We start from the raw sequence: 20,384 nt of genomic DNA on the forward strand, positions 1-20,384 counted from the left end.
TTTTAGAAAGTGTTTTGTCCCTAAATTTGGTAGAGGTGATCCTTGTATTTTTATTGGCATGCATTAAAAAAGTCAGGTAAAAACTCAAAGTGGCAAAGATTTTGTGATCGTTTCAAAAAAGTGTCCCCATTTCAGACACTTTAATGGCTACTGGCAGCAAACCTATAAAATCTCAAATGCTCTTTAAGGGGGTGTTAGTTCTCGAGGTTTGATGAGGGATAGGGGGCCAATATAAGGGCCAAGTACCAGCACCCATCGCACATCATGTGCACACACCCCGCAACCCCCCCAATCGCTGGAACCCCTAATGCCGTCGGTTAGGCTCTCTGACGATGCTTCGGCAATGGTGCCCCGGGCGAAAAAAATGCAGCACCAGCACATGCTAAGCCCAGCATGTGCACTGTGGCTCAAAATCTTAGACTGGGAATGAACTCCGCATGCTTAGACATGGAATGAACTCCGTATGCCTATACCAACCCACGAAACGAGCGTGCTGGTGCTCAGCCTGCTGGAGAGGCAGAATGCGCAAGCCGGGGATCGGCCAGATCCCCCCCAGGGTACTGTCCATCTTGCTGTTGCAACCCTTAGTCCAGTCTGATCTTATACTAGGAATGAACTCCATATGCATAAGTCAACCCACAAAATGAGCGTGCGGGCACTGAGCCGACCGAAGAGGCATAATGCGCAAGCCGAGGATCAGCTCGGTCCCCCTCTGCGTGCTGTCGATCCCGCTGCCACAACCATTGGTCCGGTTGGGGTTTAGACATGGAATGAACTCCCTATCCCTAAGCCAACCCACGAAATGGGCGTGCGGGCGCTCAGCCGGCCAGAAAGGCAGAATGCGCAAGCCAGGGATCGACTCGGTCCCCCCTGCGTGCTGTCGATCCTGCTACGTAACCCTCGATCCAATCTGATTTAGACTGGGAATGAACTTCATATGCTTAGATTGGGGATGAACTCCGTATGCCTAAGTCAACCCACAAAATGAGCGTGCTGGCGCTCAGCCGGCCTGAGAGGCATATTGTGTAAACCGAGGATCAGCCCGGTCCATCTCTTCGTGCTGTCGATCCCGCTATCGTCTTGCTACCACAACCCTCGATCTGGTTGGGGCTGAGACATGGAATCAACTTCATATGCCTAAGCCAACCCATGAAACCAGCGTACGGGCGCTCAATCGATCGGAGAGGCAGAATGTGCAAGCCGAGGATCGGCCCGATCCCCCCCTGCGTGCTACCGATCCTGCTACTGCAACCCTCGGTCTAGTCTGATCCTAGACTGGGAATGAACTCCGTATGCTTAGACATGGAATGAACTCCGTATGCCTAAGCCAACCCACGAAACGAGTGTACGGGTGCTCAACCGGTCGAAAAGGCAGAATGCACAAGCCGGGGACCGGCTCGATCCCCCACGCATGCTGTCGATCCTGCTACTGCAACCCTTGGTCCGATCTGATCTTAGACTGGGAATAAACCCCGTATGCCTAAGTCAACCAACGAAATGAGCATCCGGGCGCTGAGCCAGCCGGAGAGGCATAATGCGCAAGTCGGGGATCAGCCCAGTCCCCCTCTGCGTGCTACCGGTCCCACTGCCACAGCCCTCGGTCCGACTGGGGCTTAGACATGGAATGAACTCGCTATGGCTAAGCCAACCCATGAAATGGGCATGCAAGCGCTCAGCCAGTCAGAAGGCAGATTGCACAAGTCGGGGATCGACCTGATCCCCCCTGCATGCTATCGATCCTGCTGCCGCAACCCTCGATTCGATCCGATCTTAGACTGGGAATGAACTCCGTATGCTTAGACTGGAGATGAACTCCATATGCCTAAGTCAACCCACGAAACGAGCGTGCGGGCGTTCAGTCGACCAGAGAGGCAGGATGCGCAAGCCAGGGATCGAACGGGTCGTAGGTGGGTTCAAGCACATCTTCATATTTCTGCAATGCCAATTCCATTTTTATGGCTTGTAAATTCATACAATGGTCCCTTAAGCCTTCATGTGAAGTTTCGAGGCAAGACTACCCGTTTTGTATTTTTCACGATTTTCTAAACTTTTTACAGTTCAGGATTTTTTAAAATTTTTTTAGAAAGAGTTTTGTCCCCAAATTTGGTAGAGGTGATCCTTTTATTTTTCTTGGCATTCACAAAAAAATTCAACTAAAAACTCGAAGTGGAGAAGATTTTGTGGCCGTTTGAAAAAAGTGTCCCCATTTCAGACACTTTAATGGCTACTGGCAGCAAACCTATAAAATCTCAAATGCTCTTTAAAGGGGTGTGAGTTCTCGAGGTTTGATGAGGGATAGGGGGCCAATATAAGGGCCAAGTACCAGCACCCATCACATATCATGTGCACACACCCCCCCGGCCCCCCAATCACCGGAACCCCCAATGCCGCCAATTAGGCTCTCCGACGATGCTCCGACGATGGTGCCCCGGGTGAAAAAAATGTCGTACCAGCACATGCCCGAGCCCAGCATGTGCATCGTGGCTCAAACTCTTAGACTGGGAATGAACTCCGTATGCTAAGACATGGAATGAACTCCGTATGCCTAAGTTAACCCACGAAACGAGCGTTCGGGCGCTGAGTCGACCGGAGAGGGATAATGCGCAAGCCAGGGATTGGCCTGGTCCCCCTTTGCATGCTGCCGGTCCCGCTACCACAACCCTCAGTCCGGCTGGGGCTTAGACATGGAATGAACTCCCTATGCCTAAGCCAACCCACGAAATGGGCGTACGGGCACTCAGCCGACCGAAGAGGCAGAATGCGCAAGTCGGGGATCGGCCTAGTCCCCCCCTGCGTGTTGTCGATCCTACTGTTGGTCCTGCTATCGCAACCCTCGATCCGGTCCGATCTTAGACTGCGAATGAACTCCGTATGCTTAGACATGGAATGAACTCTGTATGCCTAAGCCAACCCATGAAATGAGAGTGCGGTCGCTCAGTTGGTCGGAGTGGCAGAATGCGCAGGGCTGGTTCCCCCCTGCGTGCTGTCGATCCTGCTCTCGCAACCCTCAGTCTGATCTAATCTTAGACTGGGAATAAACTCCGTATGCCTAAGTCAACCCACGAAATGAAGATGCAGGGCTGAGCCAGTCGGAGAGGCATAATGTGCAAGTCGAGGATCAACCTGGTCCCCCTCTGCTTGCTGCCAGTCCCGCTACCACAACCCTCGGTCTGGCTGGGGTTACACATGGAATGAACTCCCTATGACTAAGCCAACCCATGAAACGGGCGTGCGGGCGCTCAGCCGGCCGAGGAGGCAAAATGCGCAAGTCGAGGATCAGCTCGATCCCCCCTACGTGCTACCGATCCTGCTGCTGCAACCCTCTGTCCAATCCGATCTTAGACTGGGAATGAACTCCATATGCTTGGACTAGGGATGAACTCTATATGCCTAAGTCAACCCACGAAACGAGCGTGCGGACGCTTAGCCGACCAGAGAGGCAGGATGCGTAAGCCGAGGATCGAACGGGTGGTAGGTGGGTTAAAGCACATCTTCACAATTTTGCCTACACCTTTTTTATGCCTTGTAAATTCACACAATGGTCCCCTAAGCCTTCATGTGAAGTTTCATGGCAAGACGACCCGTTTTCTATTTTGAACAATTTTCGAAACTTTTTGCGGTTTAGGATTTTTTAAAATTTTTTTAGAATGAGTTTTGTCCCCAAATTTGGTAGAGGTGATCCTTGTATTTTTGTTGGCATGCAGAAAAATATTCAGCTAAAAACTCGGAGTGGAAAAGATTTTGTGACCGTTTGAAAAAAGTGTCCCCATTTCAGGCTCTTTAATGGCTACTGGCAGCAAACCTATAAAATCTCAAATGCTCTTTAAGGGGGTGTGAGTTCTTGAGGTTTGATGAGGGATAGGGGGCCAATATAAGGGCCAAGTACCAGCACCCATCGCACATCATGTGCACACACCCCCCCGACCCCCCATCGTCAGAACCCCCAATGCCACCGGTTAGGCTCTCCGGCGATGCTCCAGCGATGGTACACCGGGTGAAAAAAATACGGTACCAAAACATGCCCGAGCCTAGCATGTGCATCGTGGCTCAAACTCTTAGACTGGGAATGAACTTCGTATGCTTAGACATGGAATAAACTTCGTATACCTAAGCTAACCCACAAAACGAGCGTGCGGGCGTTCAGCCGGTCGGAGAGGCAGAATGCGCAAGACGGGGATTGACCCGATCCCCCTCTGCATGCTGTTGGTCTCGCTACCACAACCCTCGGTCCAGCTGGGGCTTAGACATGGAATGAACTCCCTATGCCTAAGCCAACCCATGAAACGGGCATGCGGGTGCTCAACCGGCCGGAGAGGTAGAATGTGCAAGCCGAGGATCGGCCCAGACTCCCCTATGTGCTATCGATCTTGCTGTCGTAACCCTCGATCCGGTCTGATCTTAGAATTGGAATGAACTCTGTATGCTTAGACTGGAGATGAACTCCGTATGCCTAAGTCAACCCATGAAACGAGCTTGCAGGTGCTCAGTCGGTCGGAGAGGTAGAATGCGCAAGTCGGGGATCACCCCGATCCCCCCTACGTGCTGTCGATCCTACTGCTAGTCCTGCTACTGCAACCCTCGGTCCGGTCTGATCTTAGAATGAGAATGAACTCCATAGGCTTAGACATGGAATAAACTTCGTATGCCTAAGCCAACCCATAAAACGAGCATGCAGGCGCTCAGCCAGCCGGAGAGGTAGAATGCCTAAACTGGGGACCGACCCGGTCCCCCCTGCGTGCTATCGATCCTGCTGCCACAACCCTCGATCCGATCTGATCTTAGACTGAGAATGAACTCCATATGCTTAGACATGGAATGAACTCTGTATGCCTAAGCCAACCCACGAATCGAGCGTACGGGCGCTTAGCCGGTCGGAGAGGCAGAATGCGTAAGTTAGGGACCGGCCTGATCCCCCAATACGTGCTGTCGATCCTACTGTCGCGACCCTCAGTCCGATCTAATCTTAGACTGGGAATGAACTCCGTATGCCTAAGTCAAGCAATGAAACGAGCGTGCGGGCGCTGAGCCAGCCAGGAGGCATAATGCGCAAGCCGGGGATCGACCCGGTCCCCCTCTGCGTGCTACCTATCCCGCTGCCACAACCCTCGGTCTAGCTCGGGCTTAGACATGGAATGAACTACCTATGCCTAAGCCAACCCACGAAACGGGCGTGCGGGCGCTCAGTCGACCGGAGAGGCAGATTGCGTAAGCTGGGGATCGACCCGATCCCCCCTGTGTGCTATCGATCCTGCTACCGCAACTCTCGGTCTGGTTTGATCTTAGACTGGGAATGAACTCCGTATGCTTAGACTGAAGGTGAACTCCATATGGCTAAGTTAACCCACGAAACGAGCGTGTGGGCGCTTAGCCAACCATAGAGGCAGGTTGCGCAAGTCGGGGATCGAACGGGTGGTAGGTGGGTTCAAGCACATCTTCATATTTCTGGCATGCCAATGCCATTTTTATGGCTTGTAAATTCATACAACGGTCCCCTAAGTGTTCATGTGAAGTTTCATGGCAAGAAGACCCGTTTTCTATTTTTCATGATTTTTGAAACTTTTTACGGTTCGGGATTTTTTAAAATTTTTTTAGAAAGAGTTTTGTCCCCAAATTTGGATGAGGTAATCCTTTTATTTTTGTTGGCATGCACAAAACAATTCAGCTAAAAACTCGAACTAGAGAAGATTTTGTGACCATTTGAAAAAAGTGTCCCTATTTCCGACACTTTAATGGCTACTGGCAGCTAACCTATAAAATCTCAAATGCTCTTTAAGGGGGTGTGAGTTCTCAAGGTTTTATGAGGGATAGGGGGCCAATATAAGGGCCAAGTACCAGCACCCATCACACATCATGTGCGCACACCCCCCGGCCCCCCAATCATCGGAACACCCAATACCACCAATTAGGCTCTCCGATGATGCTCCGGCGATACTCCGACGATGCTCCGGCGATACTCCGACGATGGTGCCCTGAGCGAAAAAAATGTGGCACCAGCACATGCTCAAGCCCAGTATGTGCACCGTGGCTCAAACTCTTAGACTGGGAATGAACTCTGTATGCCTAAGCCAACCCACGAAACAAGCGCGCAAGCGCTCAGTCGACCGGAGAGGTAGAATGCGCAAGCCGGGGATCGGCCCGGTCCCCCTCTACGTGCTGTCGGTCTCGCTACCACAACCCTTAGTTCTGCTGGGGCTTAGACATGGAATGAACTCCCTATGTGTAAGCCAACCCACGAAACAGGCGTACGGGTGCTCAACCGGTCGGAGAGGCAGAATGCGCAAAGCTGGGGATCGGTCCGGTCCCCCCTGCATGCTGTCGATCCTGCTGCTGCAACCCTCGGTCCGGTCCGATCTTAGACTGGGAATGAACTCCGTATGCTTAGACTGGGGATGAACTCTGTTTTCCTAAGTTAACCCACGAAACGAGCGTGCGGGCGCTCAGTCAGCCAGAGAGGCCAGTTGGAGAGACATAATGACAAGCCGGGGATCAGCCCGATCCCCCTCTGCGTGCTACCGATCCCGCTATCGGTCCAGCTACCACAACCCTCAGTCCAGCTGGGGCTTACACATGGAATGAACTCCGTATGCCTAAGCCAACCCACGAAATGAGCGTGCGAGTGCTCAGTCGATCGGAGAGGCAGAATGGGCAAGCCGGGGATCGACCTGATCCCCCCTACGTGCTATCGATCCTACTACTACAACCCTCGATTCGGTTTGATCTTAGACTGAGAATAAACTCCGTATACCAAAGTCAACCCACGAAATGAGCGTTTGGGCACTGAGCCGACCGGAGAGGCATAATACGCAAGTCAGGGATCGACTCGATCCCCCTCTGCCTTCTGCCAGTCCCACTGCCACAACCCTTAGTTTCGCTGGGGCTTAGACATGCAATGAACTCCCGATGCCTAAGCTAACCCACAAAACGGGCGTACGGGTGCTCAGCCAGTCAGAGAGGCAAAAAGCACAAGCCAGGGATCGGTCTGATCCCCTTTGTATTCTGTCGATCCTGTTGCCGCAACCCTCGGTCCGATCAAATCTTAGACTGGGAATGAACTCCGTATGCTTAGACTGGAGATGAACTCCGTATGCCTAAGTCAACCCACGAAACGAGCGTACGGGCACTCAACCGATCGGAGAGGCCGATCGAAAAGACATAATGCACAAGTCAGGGATCAACCCGGTCCCCCTCTACGCGCTACCGATCTCGCTGTCGGTCCAGCTGCCACAACCCTCAGTCCGGCTGGGGCTTAGACATGGAATGAACTCCATATGCCTAAACCAACCTACGAAACTAGCATGCGAGCGCTCAGCCGACCGGAGAGGCAGAATACGCAAGCCAGGGATCAGCTCGATCCCCCTACGTGCTATCGATCCTGCTGCCACAACCCTCGATCCGATTCGATCTTACACTGGAAATGAACTCCATATGCTTAGACTAGGGATGAACTCTACATGCATAAGTCAACCCACAAAATGAGCGTGCGGGTGCTCAGCCAACCGAAAAGGCCAGCCGAAGAGGTAGAATGCATGAGCCGAGGATTAACCCGATCCCTCCTGTGTGCTATCGATCCTGCTGCTGGTCCTACTGCCGTAACCCTCGGTCTGGTCTGATCTTTGACTGGGAATGAACTTCGTATGCTTAGACATGGAATGAACTCCGTATGCTTAGACATGGAATGAACTTCGTATGCTTAAGCCAACCCATGAAACTAGTGTGCAGGCGCTAAGCCGGCTGAAGAGGCAGAATGCGTAAGCTGGGGACCGACCCGATCCCCCCTTGCGTGCTGTCGATCTTGCTGCTGCAACCCTCGGTCCAGTCCAATCTTAGACTGGGAATGAACTCTGTATGCCTAAGTCAACCCATGAAACGAGTGTTCTGGCGTTAAGCTGACTGGAGAGGCATAATGCCTAAGCCGGGGATCAACCTGGTCCCCCTCTGCGTGTTACCGATCCCATTGCCGGTCCTACTACCACAGCGCTCGATCCGACTGGGGCTTAGACATGAAATGAACTTCGTATGCCTGAGCCAACCCATGAAATGAGAGTGTGAGCGCTCAGCCGGCCGGAGAGGCAGAATGCGCAAGCCGGGGATCAGCCCGGTCCCCCCTTACGTGCTGTCGATCCTACTGCTGGTCCTGCTGTCGCAACCTTCGATTCTGTCTGATCTTAGACTGGGAATGAACTCCATATGCCTAAGCTAACCCACGAAACGAGCGTACGGGCACTCAACCGATCGGAGAGCTAGAATGCGCAAGCCGAGAATCGACCCGGTCTCCCCTACGTGCTGTCGATCCTACTACTGTAACCCTTAGTCTGGTCTGATCTTAGACTGGCAATGAACTCCTTATGCCTAAGTCAACCTATAAAATGAGCATGCGGGTGCTGAGCCAGCCGGAGAGGCATAATGCGCAAGCTGTGGATCGGTTCGACCCCCTCTGCGTGCTATCGATCCCGCTGCCATAACCCTCTGTCCGACTGGGGCTTAGACATCGAATGAACTCCCTATGCCTGAGCCAACCCATGAAACAGGCGTACGGGTGCTCAACTGGCCGGAGAGGCAGAATGCGCAAGCTGAGGATCAGCCTGATCCCTCCTGTGTGCTATCGATGCTACTGTCGCAACCCTCGGTCCGGTTCGATCTTAGACTGGGAATGAACTCCGTATGCTTAGACTAGGGATGAACTCTATATGCCTAAGTCAACCCATGAAATGAACGTACAGACGCTCAGCCGACCACAGAGGCAGAATGCGTAAGTCGGGGATCGAACGGGTGACAGGTGGGTTCAAGCACATCTTTATATTTCTACCGTGCCAATGCCATTTTTATGGCTTGTAAATTCATACAATGGTCCCCTACACCCGTTTTCTATTTTTCATGATTTTTGAAACTTGTTACGGTTCGGGATTTTTTTAAATTTTTTTAGAAAGAGTCTTGTCTCTAAATTTGGTAGAGGTGATCCTTGTATTTTTGTTGTCATGCATAAAACAATTCAGCTAAAAACTCAAACTGGAGAAGGTTTTGTGATCGTTTGAAAAAAGTGTCCCCATTTCAGACACTTTAATGGCTACTACCGCAAACCTATAAAATCTCAAATGCTCTTTAAGGGGGTGTTGGTTCTCGAGGTTTGATGAGGGATAGGGGGCCAATATACAGGCCAAGTACCAGCACCCATCACACATCATGTGCGTACACCCCCCGGCCCCCCTAATCACCGGAACCCCCAATGCCGTTGGTTAGGCTCTCCGAGCCCAGCATGTGCACTGTGGCCCAAATTCTTAGACTGGGAATGAACTCCGTATGCTTAGATATGGAATCAACTCCGTATGCCAAAGCTAACCCATGAAACGAGCGTTGGGCGCTCAACCGATCGGACAGGCAGAATTCGTAAGTTGGGGATCAGGCCAGTCCCCCTCTGCGTGCTACCGGTCCGGCTGCCACAACCCTCGATCCGGTTGGGGCTTAGACATTTAATGAACTCCCTATGCCTAAGCCAACCCATGAAACGGGCATGCGGGCGCTCAGCCGGTCGGAGAGGCAGAATGCGCAAGTCAGGGATCGGCTCGATCCCCCCTGCATGCTGCCGATCCTGCTAGTCCTACTGTCGCAACCCTCGGTCTGGTCCGATTTTAGACTGGGAACGAACTCTGTATGCTTAGACAGTGAAAGAACTCTGTATGCCTAAGCAAACTCACGAAACGAGCGTACGGGCTCTCAGTCGGTCGGAGAGACAGAATGCAAAAGCTGAGGACCGGCTTGGTCTGCCCTGCGTGCTGTCGATCCTGTTGCCGCAACCCTCGGTCCAGTCCGATCTTAGATTGGGAATGAACTTCGTATGCCTAAGTCAACCCACGAAATGAGCGTTCAGGCGTTGAGCCGGTCGAAGAGGCATAATGCGCAAGCCGGAGATCGGCCCGGTCCCCCTCTGCGTGCTGCCGGTCCCACTACCACAACCCTCGATTCGACTGGGGCTTAGACATGGAATGAACTCCCTATGCCTAAGCCAAACCCACGAAACGGGCTTGCGGGCACTCAGCCGACCAGAGAGGCATAATGCACAAGTCGAGGATCGGCCCGATCCCCCCTGCGTGCTGTCGATCCTGCTACCGTAACCCTCAGTCCGTTTCGATCGTGGACTGGGAATGAACTCCGTATGCTTAGACTGGGGATGAACTTCGTATGCCTAAGTCAACCCATGAAACGAGCGTATGGGCCCTCAGCCGACCGGAGAGGCTGGCTGAAGAGGCATAATGCACAAGCCGGGGATCAGTCCGATCCCCCTCTGCGTGTTGTCAATCCTGCTGTCGGTCTTGCTACCACAACCCTCGGTCCGCTGGGTCTTAGACATGGAATGAACTCCGTATGCCTAAGCCAACCCACGAAACGAGCGTGCGGGCGCTCAGCCGGTCGAAGAGGCAGAATGCGTAAGCCGTGGACCGGCCTGATTCCCCTTACATGCTGTCGATCCTGCTCTCGTAACCCTCAGTCTGGTCTAATCTTAGACTGGGAATGAACTTCGTATGCCGAAGTCAACCCACGAAACGAGCATACGGGTGCTGAGTCGGCTGGAGAGGCATAATGCATAAGCCAAGGATCGGCCCGATCACCCTCTGCATGCTGTCGGTCGCGCTGCCACAACCCTCAGTCCGGCTGGGGCTTAGACATGGAATGAACTCCCTATGCCTAGGCCAACCCACAAAACGGGTGTGCGGGCGCTCAGCCAGTCGGAGAGGCAAGATGTGCAAGCGGGGATCAAACGGGTGGTAGGTGGGTTCAAGCACATCTTCATATTTCTACCGTGCCAATGCCATTTTTATGGCTTGTAAATTCATTCAATGGTCCCCTAAGCCTTCATGTGAAGTTTCATGGCAAGACAACCCGTTTTCTATTTTTTATGATTTTTGAAACTTTTTGCGGTTCGAGATTTTTTCAAATTTTTTTAGAAAGAGTTTTGTCCCCAAATTTGGTAGAGGTGATCCTTGTATTTTTATTGGCATGCACAAAAAAATTTAGCTAAAACCTCAAAGTAGAGAAGATTTTGTGATCGTTTGAAAAAAGTGTCCCTATTTCAAATGCTCTTTAACGGGGTGTCAGTTCTCAAGGCTTGATGAGGGATAGGGGGCGAATATAAGGGCCAAGTACCAGCACCAATCGCACATCATGTGCGCACACCCCCCGGCCCCCCAATCGTCGAAACCCTCAATGCTGTCGGTTGGGCACACCGGTGATGCTCCGATGATGGTGCCCCGAGTGAAAAAAATACGATACCAGCACATGCCCGAGCCCAGCATGTCACCATGGCTCAAACTCTTAGACTGGGAAAGAACTCCGAATGCTTAGACATGGAATGAACTACGTATGCCTAAGCCAACCTACGAAACGAGCGTGCGGGCGCTCAACCGGCCGGAGAGGCAGAATGCACAAGCCGGGGATCGACTGGTCCCCCTCTGCGTACTGCCGGTCCCGCTGCCATAACCCTCGGTCTGGCTGAGGCTTAGACATGGAATGAAGTCCCTATGCCTAAGCCAATCCAAGAAATGGGCGTGCGGGCGCTCAACCGACCGGAGAGGCAGAATGCGTAAGCCGGGGATCGGCTCGGTCCCCCTTGGGTGCTACTGATCCTACTACCGCAACCCTCAGTCCGGTTCGATCTTACACTGGGAAAGAACTCCGTATGCTTAGACTGGGGATAAACTCCGTATGCCTAAGTCAACCCACGAAACGAGCGTGTGGGCGCTCAACAGGTCGGAGAGGTAGAATGCGTAAGCCGGGGATCGGCCTGATCCCCCATGCGTGCTGTGGATCCTACTGCCGCAAGCCTCGGTCTAGTCCGATCTTAGACTAGGAATGAACTCTGTATGCTTAGACATGGAATGAACTTCGTATGCCTAAGTCAACCCATGAAACGAGCATGCGAGCACTCAGTCAGCCAGAGACACAGAATGCGCAAGCTGGGGACCGACCTGGTCCCCCCTGCGTGCTATCGATCCTGTTGCCGCAACCCTCAGTCCGGTCTGATCCTAGACTGGGAATGAACTCTGTATGCCTAAGTCAATTCACGAAACGAGCGTTCGGGCACTGAGCCAACCGGAAAGGCATAATATGCAAGTTGGGGATCGATCTGATCCCCCTCTGTGTGCTGTCAGTCCCGCTACCAAAACCTTCGGTCCGATTAGGGCTTAGGCATGGAATGAACTCCCTATGCCTAAACCAACCCACGAAACGGACGTGCAGTTGGTCAGCCGATCGAAGAGGCATAATGTGCAAGCTAGGGATCAGCCTAGTCCCCCCTCAGGCTACCGATCCTACTGTCGCAACCCTCGTTCTGGTCCGATCTTAGACTGGGAATGAACTCCGTATGCTTAGACTGGGGATGAACTTCGTATGCCTAAGTCAACCCACAAAACGAGCGTGTGGGCGCTCAACCGATCGGAGAGGTCGACCGAAGAGGCATAATGCACAAGCCGAGGATCAGCCTCGTCCTCCTCTGTGTGTTGCCGATCCCACTGCCGGTCCTACTGCCACAACCCTCGGTCCGACTGGGGCTTAGACATGGAATGAACTTCGTATGCCTAAGCCAACCCACGAAATGAGCGTACAGGCACTCAGCTGGCCAGAGAGGCAGAATGCGCAAGCCATGGACCGGCCTGGTCCCCCCCTGTGTGCTATCGATCCTGCTACCGTAACCCTCGGTCCGGTCTGATCTTAGACTGGGAATGAACTCCATATACCTAAGTCAACCCATGAAATGAGCCTACGGGTGCTGAGCAGGCTGGAGAGGCATAATGCACAAGCCGGGGATCGACCCGATCCCCTTTTGCATGCTATCGGTCCCGCTGCCACAACCTTCGATCCCACTGGGGCTTAGACAAGGAATGAACTCCCTATGCCTAAGCCAACCCACGAAACGGGTGTGCAGGTGCTCAGCTAACCGGAAAGGCAGAATGCGCACACTGGGGATTGACCCGATCCCCCCTGCGTGCTACCGATCCTACTGCCGCAACCTTCGGTTCAGTTCGATCTTAGACTGGGAATGAACTTCGTATGCCTAAGCCAACCCGCGAAATGAGTGTGCGGACGCTCAGTCGACCAGAGAGGCAGGATGCGCAACCTAAGGATCGAACGGATGGTAAGTGGGTTCAAGCACATTTTCATATTTCTGCCATGCCAATGCCATTTTTATGGCTTGTAAATTCATGCAATAGTCCCCTTCACCTTCACGTGAAGTTTCATGGCAAGACGACCTGTTTTCTATTTTTCACGATTTTCAAAACTTTTTACGGTTCTGGATTTTTTAAAATTTTTTTAGAAAGAGTTTTGTCCCCAAATTTGGTAGAGGTGATCCTTGTATTTTTGTTGGTCTACACAAAAACATTCAGCCAAAAACTCGAAGTTGAGAAGATTTTGTGATCGTTTGAAAAAAATGTCCCTATTTTAGACACTTTAATGGCTACTGGCAGTAAACCTATGAAATCTCAAATGCTCTTTAAGAGGGTGTGAGTTCTTGAGGTTTGATGAGGGATAGGGGGCCAATATAAGGGCCAAGTAGCACCACCCATCACACATCATGTGCGCACACCCCCCAACCCCCTCAATTGCTGGAACCCCTAATGCCGTCGGATAGGCTTTCCGGCGATGCTCCGACGATGGTGCCCCGGGCGAAAAAAATACGGCCCCAGCACATGCCCAAGCCCAGCATGTTCACCGTGGCTCAAACTCTTAAAATGAGAATGAACTCTGTATGCTTAGACATGGAATGAACTCTGTATGCCTAAGCCAACCCACGAAATGAGCGTACGGGCACTCAGCTGATCGGAGAGGCAGAATGCACAAGCCGAGGATCGACCTGGTCCACCTCTACGTGCTGTCGGTCCCACTGCCATAACCCTCGGTCCGGCTGGGACTTAGACATGGAATGAACTCCCTATGCCTAAGCCAACCCACGAAACGGGCTTGTGGGCACTCAGCCGACCGGAGAGGTAGAATGCATAAATCAGGGATCGGTTTGGTCCCCCCTGCGTGCTGTCGATCCTGCTGCCACAACCCTAGGTCCGATTTGATCTTTGACTGGGAATGAACTCTGTATGCTTAAACTGGGGATGAACTCCGTATGCCTAAGTCAACCCATGAAACGACCGTACGGGTGCTCTGTTGGTCAGAGAGTTCGGCCAGAGAGGTAGAATGCGCAAGCTGGGGATCGACCTGGTCCCCCCTGCATGCTGTCAATCCTACTGCTGGTCCTGCTATCGCAACCCTCAGTCTGATCCGATCTTAGAGTGGGAATGAACTCCGTATGCCTAAGCCAACCCACGAAACGAGCGTGCGGGTGCTCAGCTAGCCAGAAAGGTAGAATGCGCAAGCCAGGGACCGGCCCGATCCCTCCGGCGTGCTCTCGATCCTACTGCCACAACCCTCGATCCGGTCTAATCTTAGACTGGGAATGAACTCCGTATGCCTCAGTCAACCCATGAAATGAGCATTCGGGCATTGAGCCGACCGAAGAGGCATAATGCGTAAGCCAGGGATCGACCCGGTCCCTCTCTGTGTGCTGCAGTCCCACTGCCACGACCCTCGGCCTGGCTGGGGCTTAGACATGGGATGAACTCCCCATGCCTAAGCCAACCCATGAAACGGGCATGCGGGCGCTCAGCCGACCGAAGAGGCAGAATGCACAAGCCGAGTATTGGCCCGGTCCCCCCTGCATGCTGTCGATCCTGCTGCTGAAACCCTCAATTCGGTTTGATCTTAGACTGGGAATGAACTCCGTATGCTTAGACTGGGGATGAACTCCGTATGCCTAAGTCAACCCATGAAATGAGCGTACGGGCTCTCAGCTGGCCGAAGAAGCATAATGTGCAAGCCGGGGATCATCTCGATCCCCCTCTGCGTGCTGTCGATCTCGCTACCGGCCCTACTACCATAAGCCTCGGTCTGGTTGGGGCTTAGACATGGAATGAACTCCGTATGCCTAAGCCAACCCATGAAACGAGCGTGCGGGCACTCAGCCAGTCGGAGAGGTAGAATGCGCAAATCGGGGATCGACCCATCCCTCCCAACGTGATGTCGATCCTACTGCTGGGCCTGCTGCCACAACCCTCGATTCGATCCGATCCTAGACTAGGAATGAACTCCATATGCTTAGACATGGAATGAACTCTGCATGACTAAGCCAACCCACGAAACGAGCATGTGGGCGCTCAGTCGGTCGGAGAGGCAGAATGCGCAAGCCAGGGACCGGCCCGATCCCCCCTGCGTGCTATCGATCTTACTGCTGCACCCTCGGTCTGGTCTGATCTTAGACTTGGAATGAACTCCGTATGCTTAAGTCAACCCACGAAACGAGCGTGCGGGCGCTGAGTCTGTCGGAGAGGCATAATGCGTAAGCCGGGGATCAGCTCGATCCCCCTCTGCGTGCTACCAGTCCCACTGCCACAACCCTCGGTTCGACTGGGGCTTAGACATGGAATGAACTCCCTATGCCTAAGCCAACCCACGAAATGGCCAGAGAGGCAAAATGCGTAAGCTGGGGATCGGCCTGATCCCCCTTCATACTGTCGATCCTATTGCCACAACCCTCGGTCCGATCCGATCTTAGACTGGGAATGAACTTCATATGCTTAGACTAGGGATGAACTTCGTATGCCTAAGTCAACCCATGAAACGAGCGCAGGGACGCTCAACAAACCAGAGAGGCAGGATGCGTAAGCCAGGGATCGAACGGATGGTAGGTGGCTTCAAGCACATCTTCATATTTTTACCATGCCAATGCCATTTTTTATGGCTTGTAAATTCATGTAATGGTCCCCTTCGCCGTCACGTGAAGTTTCGTGGCAAGATGACCCATTTTCTATTTTTCATGATTTTTGAAACTTTTTGCGGTTCGACATTTTTTAAAACTTTTTTAGAAAGAGTTTTGTCCCCAAATTTGGTAGAGTTGATCCTTGTATTTTTGTTGGTATGCACAAAAAAATTCAGCCAAAAACTCGAAGTGGGGAAGATTTTGTGATCGATTGAAAAAAGTGTCCCCATTTCAGACACTTTAATGGCTACTGGCAGCAAACCTAAAAAATCTCAAATGCTCTTTAAGGGGGTGTGAGTTCTCCAAGTTTGATGAGGGATAGGGGGCCAATATAAGGGCCAAGTACCAGCACCCATCGCACATCATGTGCGCACACCCCCCAGCCCCCCAATCGTCGGAACCCCGATTGTCGTCGGTTAGGCTCTCTGACGATGCTCCGGTGATGGTGCCCCGGGTGAAAAAAATGCGGCACCAACACATGCCCGAGCCCAGCATGTGCACCGTGGCTCAAACTCTTAGACTGGGAATGAACTCCGTATGCTTAGACATGGAATGAACTCCGTATGCCTAAGCTAACCCACGAAACGAGCGTGCAGGCGCTCAGCCGGTCGAAAAGGCAGAATGCACAAGCCGGGGATCGACCCGATCCCCCTCTGCGTGCTGCCAATCCCACTGCCACAACCCTCGGTCCGATTGGGGCTTAGACATGGAATGAACTCCCTATGCCTAAGCCAACCCACGAAACGGGCGTGCGGGCGCTCAACCAACCGGAGAGGCACAATGCGCAAGTTGGGGATCGGTCGGGTCCCCCCTACGTGTTGTCTATCCTGTTGCCGGTCTTGCTACCGCAAGCCTTGGTCTGGTCTGATCTTAGACTGGGAATGAACTTCGTATGCTTAGACATGGAATGAACTCCGTATGCCTAAGCCAACCCATGAAACGAGTGTCCGGGCGCTCAGTCGGTCGGAGAGGCAAAATGCGCAAGCTGGGGATCGACCCGATCCCGCCCTGCGTGCTATCGATCCTGCTGCCGCAACCCTCAGTCTGGTTTGATCTTAGACTGGGAATGAACTCCATATGCCTAAGTCAACCCACCAAACGAGTGTTCGGGCATTAAGCCGGTCGGAGAGGCATAATGTGCAAGTCGGGGATCGGCTCGATCCCCCTCTGCGTGCTACCGATCCTGCTGCCACAACCCTCGATCCGACTGGGGCTTACACATGGAATGAACTCCCTATGCCTAAGCCAACCCATGGCGTGCGGGCGCTCAGCCCACCGAAGAGGTAGAATGTGCAAGTCGGGGATCGGGCCGCTCCCACCTGCATGCTGTCGAGCCTGCTACCGCAACCATCTGTCCAGTCCGATCTTAGACTGGGAATGAACTCTGTATGCTTAGACTGAGGATGAACTCCGTATGCCGTAGTCAACCCATGAAATGAGCGTAAGGGGGCTCAATCGATCGGAGAGGCATAATGCACAAGCCGGGGATCAGCCCGGTCCCCCTCTGCGTACTGTTTATCCCGCTGTCGGTCCTGCTGCCACAACCCTAGGTCCGGCTGGGGCTTAGACATGGAATGAACTCCGTATTCCTAAGCCAACCCACGAAGCGAGCGTGCGGGCACTCAACCGGTCGGAGAGGTAGAATACGTAAACCGAGGATCAACCCGATCCCCCTTACGTGCTACTGATCCTGCTGCTGGTCCTGCTACTGCAACCCTAGGTTCAGTCCGATCTTAGATTGGGAATGAACTCCGTATGGTTAGACATGGAATGAACTCCATATGCCTAAGCCAAGCCACGGAACGAGCGTGCGGGTGCTCAGCTAGCCAGAGAGGTAGAATGCGCAAGCCGGGGACCGGTCCAATCCCCCTACGTGCTCTCGATCTTGCTGTCGTAACCCTAGGTTCGGTCTGATCTTAGACTGGGAATGAACTCTGTATGCTTAGACATGGAATGAACTCCGTATGCCTAAGCCAACCCATGAAACGAGCGTGCGGGCGCTCAGCCGGTCGGAGAGGCAGAATGTGTAAGCTGAGGATCGGCTCGATCCGCACCTGTGTGCTATCGATCTTGCTGCCACAACCCTCAGTCCGATCCGATCTTAGGCTGGGAATGAACTCCGTATGCCTAAGTTAACCCACGAAACGAGCATGCAGGCGCTGAACCGACTGGAGAGGCATAATGCGCAAGCCGGAGATCGGCCCAATCCCCTTCTGCATGCTGTCGGTCCCGCTGCCACAACCCTCGGTCCGGTTGGGGCTTAGACATTGAATGAACTCCCTATGCCTAAGCCAACCCACAAAACGGGCGTGCGGGCGCTCAGCCAACTGGAGAGGCAGATTACGCAAGCCGGGGATCAGCCCGATCCATCCTACATGCTCCCGATCCTACTACCGCAACCCTCGATCTGGTCCGTTCTTAGTCTGGGAATGAACTTTGTATGCCTAAGTCAACCCATGAAACGAACGTGCAGACGCTTAGCCGACCATAGAGGCAGGATGCGCAAACCAGGGATTGAACGGGTGGTAGGTGGGTTCAAGCACATCTTCATATTTTTGCCATGCCAATGCCATTTTTATGGCTTGTAAATTCATACAATGGTCCCCTATACCTTCATGTGAAGTTTCATGGCAAGACGACCCATTTTCTACTTTTCACAAATTTTGAAACTTTTTACGGTTAGGCATTTTTGAAAATTTTTTTAGAAAGAGTTTTGTCCCCAAATTTGGTAGAGGTGATCCTTGTATTTTTGTTGGCATGCACAAAAACATTCAGCTAAAAACACGAAGTGGAGAAGATTTTGTGACCGTTTGAAAAAAGTATCCCCATGTCAGACACTTTAATGGCTACTGGCAGTAAACCTATAAAATCTCAAATGCTCTTTAAGGGGGTATGAGTTCTCGAGGTTCGATGAGGGATAGGGGGCCAATATAAGGGCCAAGTACCAGCACCCATCGCACATCATGTGCGCACACCCCCCGGCCCCCACAATCATCGGAACCCCCAATGCCGCAAGTTAGGCTCTCCGATGATGCTCCGACGATGGTGCCCCAGGCGAAAAAAATGCAGCACCAGCACATGCCCGAGCCCAGCATGTGCACCATGGCTCAAACTCTTAGACTAGGAATGAACTCTGTATGCTTAGACATGGAATTAACTCTGTATGCCTAAGCCAACCCACGAAACGAGCGTACGGGTGCTCAATCGGCCGAAGAGGCAGAATGCGCAAGTCGGGGATCGACCCGATCCCCCTCTGCGTGCTGTCGGTCCTGCTGCCACAACCCTCAATCCGGCTGGGGCTTAGACATGGAATGAACTCCCTATGCCTAAGCCAACCCACAAAATGGACGTGCGGGTGCTCAGCCGGCCGGAGAGGCAAAATGCGTAAGCCGAGGATTGACTGGTCCCCCCTGTGTGCTGTCGATCCTGCGGCTGCAACCTTCAGTCCAGTTCGATGTCAGATTGGGAATGAACTCCGTATGCTTAGACTGGGGATGAACTCCATATGCCTAAGTCAACCCATGAAACGAGCGTGCGGGCGTTCAGTCGATCGGAGAGGCCAGTCGGTGAGGTAGAATGCGCAAACCGGGGATCAGCCCGATCTCCCCCTACATGCTGCCGATCCTGCTGCTGGTCCTGTGGCCACAATCATCGGTCTGATCCGATCTTAGACTGGGAATGAACTCCGTACGCTTAGACATGGAACGAACTCCCTATGCCTAAGCCAACCCACGAAACGAGCGTGCGGGCACTTAGCCGATCAGAGAGGCAGAATATGCAAGTCGGGACCGGCCTAGTCCCCCTTGCATGCTGTTAATCCTGCTATCGCAACCCTCGGCCCGATCCGATCCTAGACTGGGAATGGACTTCGTATGCCTAAGTTAACCCACGAAATGAGCGTTCGGGTGCTGAGCCGGTCGGAGAGGCGTAATGCGCAAGCTGAGGATCGACCCGATCCCCCTCTGCGTGCTGTTGGTCCCGCTACCATGACCCTCGGTCTGGCTGGGGCTTAGACATAGAATGAACTCCCTATGCCAAAGCCAACCCACAAAACGGGGCGCGCAGGCGCTTAGCCAGTTGGACAGGCAGAATGCGTAAGCCGGGGATCGGCTTGGTCCCCCCTGCGTGCTGTCAATCCTGTTGCCGCAACCCTCGATCTGGTCCGATCTTAGACTGGGAAGAAACTCCGTATGGTTAGATTGGGGATGAACTTCGTATGCCTAAGTCAACCCAAACGAGCGCACAGACGCTCAGTCAGTCGGAGAGGCCAGTCAGTGAGGTAGAATACGCAAGCCGAGGATCGGTTCGGTCCCCCCTACGTGCTGTCGATCTTGCTGCTGGTCCTGTGACCGTAATCCATGGTTCGGTCCGATCTTAGATTGGGAATGAACTCCGTATGCTTAGACATGGAATGAACTCGATATGCCTAAGCCAACCAACTAAAGGAGCGTACAGGTGCTCAACCGACCGAAAAGGCAAAATGCACAAACCGAGGATCGACCTGATCCCCCTGCGTGCTGTCAATCCTACTACCGCAACCCTCGGTTCGGTCCGATCTTAGACTGGGAATGAACTCCATATGCATAAG

The sequence above is a fragment of the Durio zibethinus genome, chromosome 3 (genome assembly GCF_047325235.1).
Source record: "Durio zibethinus cultivar Kanyao isolate XHJ-2024 chromosome 3, ASM4732523v1, whole genome shotgun sequence".
Classification (NCBI taxonomy): domain Eukaryota; kingdom Viridiplantae; phylum Streptophyta; class Magnoliopsida; order Malvales; family Malvaceae; genus Durio; species Durio zibethinus.